Here is a 9,310-nt window from a genome sequence, read left to right as displayed (position 1 = left end):
TTCGAATCTTTGCTTAGTTGATATCTAGTTTTTAAAGTTCTTTATGTATTTTGTTTATTCGTCCTCTTTTGGAAGTGCAGTTGGTAAAAGTATTTTTTCATTCTGAATATTGCTGCTTCAGTCAAATGATGGTGTCCTTTGTCATGCAAAAGTGTTTCAGTTTCCTGAGGTCCCATTTATTAACTGTGATCTAAGTTTGTGTTAATGGTGTTCTGTTCAGAAAGTCTTCCACCTGATTTATCATAGAATCCAGAAATACACATAAAAAATAGTGTCTTCAACAAATGGTTCTGGTCAAACTGGAGGTCTGCATGTAGATGAATGCAAATAGATACATACTTATCACCCAGCACAAAACTCCACTCTAAATCCATCAGAGTTCAACATAAACCAGATAGACTGAACCTCACAGAAGAGAAGCTGGAGCACACCCTTGACCTCATCGGCATAGTCTGTATTTTTAAGTCAGTGAATTAAGAAATTTATAGTCATGATTGTTATGAAAAGGTGTTTACAAATTTGTGATTTAGGGGGGTAGTTTTTGTTGTTGGTTAGATTGTATTTGTTCTTCTTTCCTGGTCTATCAACTTTAGGTGTTTTTTAGCTCAATGTGCCTCATGAAATTCACTTAGTTCTTTGTTCACATTTCTCTCAAGAAATTCCTTGAGCTCTCATAATTGACACTTGCTTTTCTTTTTCCATGTTCAAGATTCTGTAGTATTTGTCTGGTGATCATGAAGTATTGTAGTTTGTGCTTTAAAGGTTTTTATTTCTCCATCACCTTTAAGAGGTAAACTTTACTGGAGACAGCAATCTAGGCTGACAGTCATTTACCTTCAGGGATTGGAAAGTGTTAGTTTATACTTCCCTGGCTTTCCGAGTTTCTGTGGAGAGGTCTGATGTTATTTTGATATAGTCTGTGTTAAGGAGTAGGCCTTTTAGAGCTTAAGATGTTTTTTGTTTTACAGTTTTGACACTTGGACTGTATGATGTGTAGTAGTTCTTGTCTAGCAATGTCTATGTGGGGTTTTAAAGAAGTCCTGTGCTGATGTGTGCATTTCTTTTCCCAGATAAAGTGATTTTTTTAAAAATAATCATTCACTTTAATATACTTTTTATGCCTTTAGTTTCTGATATTAGTTTTTCTTATTATATAGCTTCGCATTTTTTCTTTTAAATCATACCCTGGAGTTTAAGTTGTAGTCTTTCTTCCTTTCTGTCTCATTTTTCTAATGCCTGACCATATTTTCTCACCTTTTCCCTCTATCACTGATCTATTTGGTTTAATCCATTGATAATTCTTTCTATTGTCTTTGTTTGTTTCTGTCCCCCACACCTACCCCTGACATTGAATTTTCCCATGTCAACATATATCTGTGCATTTTTGTTTCTTCCAAAATCTCAGTTTCCTTCCTGAATTTCTTGGCTGTGTTTCTCGATTTCTCATTCATATCTCTCAATTTCTTCTGTGTGATGCTTACCTAAGTGCATTTGGCTGACTTTCTTCTGAGCTGTTTCTTCACTTCACTCCTCTGATTATTCTTTCTGTATTTGAAGCCACTGATCATTTTCAGAAGTCAGCTTTTGTAGTATTCATTTGGCAGTTTTCACTTTTCCAGATCTTTGTTCCAATAACTGAAGAGTAACATTGCTTTGGAGGGTAAAGGTTGCCTTCTTTTGTCTTGGGTCTGTGCTGACCATTGCGCACCTCTTTGTTTGGCTGTCTCTTCTCATTTGATTTGGAGCTCGTGAGTAGCCTGCTCTTCTTTTCCCCTAACTCATACATCACATCTTGACTGATGTTCTTCTCTGTTTTCTCCTCCTAGTCTCCACTCCACATCAGCTTTCCTCCATATCCCTTTAGAAAAGAGCAAGCAGCCCAGTGATATCAACTAAACATGGCATATCCAGTTGCCAAGGCTAGGTACTCCATTCACATTAAGGCTGGAAGGGGCAGCCCAGTAGGAGGAAAAGGGTCCCAGGGGCAGGCAAGAGAGTCAGAGACAGCCCTGTTCCCACTGTTAAGAACCCTAGAAGAACACCAAGCTACACAGCTATACCATGTATGCAGAAAGCCTAGGTCAGACTATTGTCACTGCCATCTCTGTGAGCCTCCATGAGCCCAGGTTAGTTGATTCTGTGGGTTTTCTTGTGATGACCTTGATCCCTCTGGAGTAGCCCACTCTTTAAGTTTCTATCCTTGAGACCTCAGAATTGAAACCATAAGTCTATGCCTTCAACAAGACAACAAACCTTTTTTTTTATTTTAATTTTAATTTATTTATGTTTTTTACTTTTTAGTCTAAACTTTATTTCCCTCCTGGTCAATTCTCCAAGTGTCCCACGTCCCCAAACTGCCCCCTGCCCCAATCTCCAACAGGACGTCCCCACACCTCCAACTCACCCCACCCCACCAAACCTCCCCACTCCCTGGCGCCCCAAGTCTCTCAGGGTTAGGTTCATTTTCTCTGACTGAGTGTAGACCTGGCAGTACTCTGCTGTATATGTGTTGGGGGCCTGGTGTATGCTGCCTGGTTGGTGGTTCGGTGTCTGAGAGATCCTGGGGGTCCAGGTTAGTTGAGAATGCTGGCTTTCCTCTTGAGTCACCCTCCTCCTCAGCTTCTTCCAGCTTTTCCCTAATTCAGCCATAGGGGTCAGCAGCTTCTGTCCATTGGTTGGGTGTAAATATCTGCATTTGCAAATATTTATTTCAGCTGGATAAGAAAAATCTTAATAGTTGTGTTATTTTATTCTTTAATACTATATATTGATTGTGCAAAGGCAAAGGTTTCATTAAGGTATGTCCATACATGTATTTACTTAGATCATATTCTCTCTCATCTCCCCTTCCATACTCTTTCTAGCCTCTTTAGGTTCATGCACAGCGTTTTCCTCTGTAGCTTCCACACATGAAAGAAAATTAACAAGTATATTTTACCTGAACTTATTATGCTTTTTAATGGGAGATTTCTGAACAATAATTAAACTCTAATGGTAGAACACACAAAGTTTTTCTAGTCTCTAGTGAGCTCTATCAATATCTACTTAGTGTGAAGACAGAAATTAGAAACCAGTGCTAGAACTGTATCAGCTAGGAGTTTCCGTCATCTGTCTATTACAAAACGATCTTTAGAACATCTATTTTTCTTTCCTGGGTTTGAACCTTCAGCTCTGTAGGCCCCTGTGTAAGACAAATGGTGATCTGGGTTTCCAAGGCTGCTACAGCCAATCCAACTAGACTGCCTCTCTGTGGAACTCAGGAAGGTACAGAGAGCATTTGAATTTTTATGAACTCCGTTCACACAATGAGACTAAACCTGATGTCTGACTCATGTCCAAGAACCCTGGAAAACTCCCATTAAATTATCCTGTAGCTGATTCCAGCCACAATGCCTGAGTGGTTCAGCATTGCCACATGTGTGTGAGTGAATGAGTGAACACATAAGTTTTCCACGGGTCACAGGAGAGTTACCTCAGAAATATGATCAGGACTTCCCAGTGCCGCACAGTGTTTCTCTTTCTCTCTCAATTATTTCACACATTTGTGAGTGAAGTATTTAGACTAATATAATTAAAAGCTTTGAAAACCTCAACTGTATCATGTAAGGCCTTCAAAATGAGAGAGCCAACAGAGAACCTGCATAAGACATGTTCTAGGTGTTGCGTCTGGTACCAGAATCTCCTCTAACTTAGTTTATGGAGTACATAACACAAATTTCTCAGTGACCATCATCATGAACAATCTTACCACTCTCTTGCCCTCAGTAGAACTTAGATTGGGCCAAATACAGTTAATGTGGTGGAATTTAATCAAGTATCCCTTATCAAATATTGGGGATTCCATTTAGTAAATTCTGGGACTGACAAAGAGCTATTGTGTAAAATGACATGAAAGGTACTGGAAAATAAGACTAATATAAAAACTAATTGAACATTTAGAAGAACTTCCAAGTCAGTTCCTTTCTTTTGTAGACAGGGTGAAAATAGGAAGACTTTTTAATTACGATGATTAAGCTACTTTTTTTTTTGCTTAGTATTTCTTTTCTTTTTCTAAAAATTTATATGTTTACCAAATACATTTTAGCATATATAAAAATATATGTACTTAGTACTGACAATAATGCAGTAAACATTATATATGTATATATAGATATGTATTTTTCATATATATGGCTGTATATTTTAAGAAATTATTTGCATTTCGAATGTTGACTCCTTCCAAGTCTCCCCTCCCAGGGTTCTTCACCCCCTTTCCCCTCCATTTAGCTTTTAAGAGGATGATCTTCAACCTGTACTTTCTCAATCTCCCCCACCATCATCCTTCCCTGGAGCATCAAGTCTCTACATGATTATCTCCCACTGAGCTCAGACAAAGCAGTCCTCTGCTACATATATGCTGGGGGCGAGAGACCAGCCCATGTATACTCTTTGGTTAGTCTCTGGGGGCACCCAGGGGTCACGGTTAGTTGATACTGTTGGTATTCTTTATTATTTCAATGCATAGATTAGTTGCCTGATTTTTAAAATGTAGACAATATCAGGAAAAATTTGTTACCAAAGGTTATGTTCAAAGAAATTAATCTGGCCATGGAAATAGCTCCTTATTAGCACCCATGGCAGAGTAAAAGAAAGTTTATAAAATGTCTCATAAGTGTTGAGGTCTTGAGTCTGATAGAGTCAGGAGACGCTTCTGGCAATTGCAAAATTCTAACATCACACGTCTGTAAAGTTCCCTTTGCCCTGGGGCCACACACACTTTGCTTCCTGAGCTGCTGAAATTTGTAGGTTAATTAAAAACCATCATTACTGCTGTTGCAGCACCTGATGTACTATTAAAAAATGAGCTTTCGAAATAGATCAGTTTGAAGGTAGAGAGTTATTTCAGAAATATTAAATCAAAAGGAAAGGTACTTTCTGGTCCATCAGAACAGTACTTGAATCAGTTTACACGAGACAAGCCATGAGGAAGTCCGCCAATCTCTCTCAGGAGGTCCATGAGTTTTTGATGAGGTCTACCAGTCTGCCTTTCAGAAAACTAGAGGCTTGAGGCTCTTTCAAAGTAGTGTCTATTCTCTCATCTCTGAGTGACAGTTGTGATTCTGCAACTATTCTATGAACATTTATAGACTCCAAAGTAGAAAAATAAAAATGTAAATCTTTAATTTGTCTGTAATTAGGCCTCTTCCCCATCACAACCAAGGTGTGTACAATCCAAGAATGTGCTGACTTTTTGCTCTTTTGTATTTTATGTATGTATGTATATATGTATGTATGTATGTATATATGTATGTATGTATTTTACACTTTAGTTATTACACACCTCCTGGTCTGCTCCCACAGTTCCTCCTCCCTCCCTGTCTCCAAGAGGATGAACCTCCCATCCCCAGGCCCCTGTTAGGCCTCTGCACTTCTTAGGCCCTCAAATCTCTCAAAGGTTGGGCAAGTCTTCTCCCACTGAGACCAGACCAAGCAGTCCTCTGCTGTATATGTGTCAGGGGCCTCGGACCATCTCGTGTATGCTGTGGGGTTGGTGGCTCAGTGTCTGAGAGATCTCAGGGGTCCAGGTCAGTTGAGACTGCTGGTCTTCCTATAGGGTCACCCTCCTTCTCAGCTTCTTCCAGCCTTTCTCTAATTCAACCATAAGGGTTCCCAACTTCAGTTTATTGGTTGGGTATAAGTATCTGCATCTGTCTCAGTCAGTTGCTTGTTGGGCTTCTTGGAAGACAGGGTCCTGTCTGTAAGACACCATACCATTTTGGTGAAAGTGTCTGGCCTTGGAGCCTCTCCTTGAGATGGATCCCATGTCACAGGACTATCTTTCTCTCAGTCTCTTCTCCATATTTGTCCCTGCAGTTATTTTAGACAGGAACAATTCTGGGTCAAAGTTTTTGACTGTGTACTGGCTGGTTTTTCTTTTCTTTTTCTTTTCTTTTCTTTTTTTTTTTTTTTTTTGGACACAAGTTGGAGTTATCACAGAGAGAGGAGCCTCAGTTGAGGAAATGCCTCCATGAGATCCAGCTGTAAGGCATTTTCGAAATTAGTAATCAAGGTGGGAGGGCCCAGCCCATTGTGGGGGGTGCCATCTCTAGGCACCTGGGTTCTATAAGAATGTAAGTCAGAGAGTAACATCCCTCCATGGCCTTTGCATCTCCTCCTGCTTCCTGACCTGCTTGAGTTCTAGTCCTGACTTCAATGTGGAAGTGTAAGATGAATAAATCCTTTTCTCTCTAACTTGCTTCTTGGTCATGATGCTTGTCCAGGAATAGAAATCCTGACTAAGACAGATGCAAACCCACCCTCTACTTCACGTCCTGCCTCTCCACCAGACGTAGACTCTACAAGTTCCTTCTTCCCACTGTTGGGCATTTCATCCAAGGTCCCTCCCTTTGAGTCCTGAGAGGCTTTCATCTCCCAGGTCTTTGGCACTTTCTAGATGATTCCCCACCTCCCACCTCCCGAGGTTGCATATTTTAATTCATTGTGCTGGTCCTCAGGGCTTTTCTCCTGTCCCCCCATAACTGATTATGTTCCCCCTTTCCCTTCCTTCTCTCCTCTCCCACCCAAGTCCCTTTCTATCTCTGCCTCCCCGGATTGCTTTTTTTCTTTCTGCCAAGTGGGATTGAAGTATCCTTACTTGGGTCCATCTGCTTATTAACATCTCTTATTAACATTCCATGAGTTCTGTGGATCGTATCTTATTTAATCCTGTTTTTTTTCCTAATATTCACTTATTAGTGAGTACAAACTATGCATCTCCTTTGGAGTCTGAGTAACCTTACTCAGGATGATATGTTCTAGTTTCATCCATTTGCCTGCAAAACTCAGAATGTCCTCATTCTTAATAGCTGAATAGTATTCCATTGTGTAAATAAACCATGTTTTCTATAATCATTCTTCTGTTTTGGAACATCTGGGTTTTCTCCAATATATGGCTATGACAGATAAGGCTGCTATGAACATAGTGGAACATGTTCATGGGGAATGGTGGGGGCATCTTTTGGATATATTAATTTCCATGATCTAAATAACTTTAAAAGTCTCATAGCCCTTCTTCTTCTTCGGGAAAACACCAAATGGCAGATGACGCCAGTGCAGCGGGAGGGCCCGGAGGACCTGGGGGCCCAGGCTTAGGAGGCCGTGGGGCCGTGGTCAAGGCCGAGGCCATGGTCGAGGCCACGGGGCTCGTGGAGGTAAAGCTGAAGACAAGGAGTGGATCCCTGTCACCAAGCTGGGCCGCCTGGTTAAGGACATGAAGATCAAGTCTTTGGAGGAGATCTACCTGTTCTCCCTGCCCATTAAGGAGTCTGAGATTATCGACTTTTTCCTGGGTGCATCTCTAAAGGATGAGGTTCTGAAAATCATGCCAGTGCAGAAGCAGACCCGGGCTGGCCAGCGGACCAGGTTCAAGGCTTTCGTCGCTATCGGGGACTACAATGGTCACATTGGTCTTGGTGTTAAGTGCTCCAAGGAGGTTGCCACTACCATTCGAGGGGCCATCAATCTGGCCAAGCTTTCCATCATCCCTGTGAGGAGAGGCTACTGGGGGAACAAGATTGGCAAGCCCCACACTGTCCCATGCAAGGTGACAGGCCGCTGTGACTCTGTGCTGGTGCGTCTCATTCCTGCCCCCAGTGGCACTGGCATTGTCTCTGCTCCTGTGCCCAAGAAGCTTCTGATGGTGGCCGTATAGATGACTGCTACACTTCAGCCAGAGGCTGCACTGCCACCCTGGGCGACTTTACCAAGGCCACCTTTGATGCCATCTCAAAGACTTACAGCTACTTGACCCCTGACCTCTGGAAAGAAACTGTGTTCACCAAGTCTCCTTATCAGGAATTCACTATTCATCTTGTGAAAACCCACACCAGAGTCTCTGTTCAGAGGACCCAGGCTCCAGTTGTGGCTACTACATAAGGGTTTTTATAAAAGACAAAATAAATGAACTAAGTCTGTTTAAAAAAAGTCTCATAATCTTTATAAATTCTTATATATTAAAATTTCAGTCACTTTAGAATATTCAATCTCTTTGGAAATTCAAAAATAATTTTTTAACAAATCAAACTCTTTTAACTGCAGGCTCTCCTAAAATACTTTCTTATTTCAAGAAGGAAAAATATCAGGGCACAGTCACAATCAAAAGAAAAATTAAACTCTAACCATCCAGTGTTTGATATATCTGGGCCTTCAGGTAGATTGATTTCCAATTTTCTGAGAAAGCTCTAGACTGATTTCCAGAATTATTGTACCAGTTTTCAATCCCACAAACAAAATATGTGTTTCTCTTTCTCTACACCCTCAACACATCTGTTGTCACTTGAGTTTTTGATCTTAGTCGTTTTGACTGTTATAAGGTGGAATCTCAGGGTTATTTTGATTTGCAATTATCTGATAACTAAGGACTTTGAACATTTTTTAAAGTGCTTTTTGGCCATTTGAGATTTCTCTGTTGTGAATTCCCTGTTTAGGTCTATATCCCATTTTTTAAAAGTTTTTTTTTTTTTTTTTAAGGTTAGCATCTTGAGTTCTTTATATATTTTGGATATTAGCCCTCTATCGGATGTGGGGTTAGTGAAGATTATTTTTCCCATATCTGTAGGTTGCCCATTTGTCCTATTGACTATGTCCTTTTCCTCATAGAAGCCTTTCAATTGGTGGAGTCTGTTGCCCTGGGTGCAACAGATCTGAGAGGCCATGGGGTCTTCAGATGGGCATACGTACGGATCCTCTGCCCCAGCCGAAGGGAGGTGGAATTTGAGTGGAGGGGTGGGTCCATGTCGGCCGGGCTCTTCGGGGTTCCTAGCTGCTACAGTTACTGGGAAGGCTCCCTTACCCTTTGCCCTGAGTTCAGCAGATCTGCCGAGAGACCTTCAGAGGGCAGACAAACTGATGAGCTGTCCCAGCGGAAGACTGACCTGTTGTTCTTAATTTTCAAGAGCTTTATTTAAACATTTTTTTCATTTATTTACTTATTTATTCGTTTTACATCCTGATCACTTTTCCACTCCCACAGTTCCACCTTCATATCCCCTACCCTTCTCTTCTGGGAGAGTAGAGGCCCCGTGAGTATTTCCCTACCCTAGAACATCAAGTCTGCAGGATTAGGCTCATCCTTTCCCACTGAGGCCGGACAAGGCAGCCTAGTTAGATTCCACAGACAGGCAACAGCTTTAGGGACAGCGTCTGCTTCAGTTGTTGGGGGACCCACATGAATTTTTACTCACATATCTGCTACATATGTGCAGGGGGTCTTGGTCCAGCCTTTGTACACTTTTTGGTAGTTCATTCTCTGAGAGCTCCTATTTGGTCCAGG

At 41.3% G+C, this 9,310-nt stretch overlaps 1 pseudogene across 1 annotated transcript; it reads left to right on the top strand.

Annotated features, from left to right (window-relative positions):
* Positions 1-7,073: 7,073 nt before the first annotated feature.
* LOC308437486 (small ribosomal subunit protein uS5-like) lies at positions 7,074-7,914 on the top strand (annotated as a pseudogene). The gene has a single exon. The product of its transcript is annotated as a small ribosomal subunit protein uS5-like (transcript).
* The last annotated feature ends 1,396 nt before the right edge of the window (positions 7,915-9,310 follow it).

This window comes from Micromys minutus, assembly GCF_963924665.1.
Source record: "Micromys minutus genome assembly, chromosome: 26".
Lineage (NCBI taxonomy): Eukaryota > Metazoa > Chordata > Mammalia > Rodentia > Muridae > Micromys > Micromys minutus.
The sequence above is the reverse complement of the archived record's forward strand: the minus strand, read 5'-3'. Positions and strand labels throughout refer to the sequence as shown.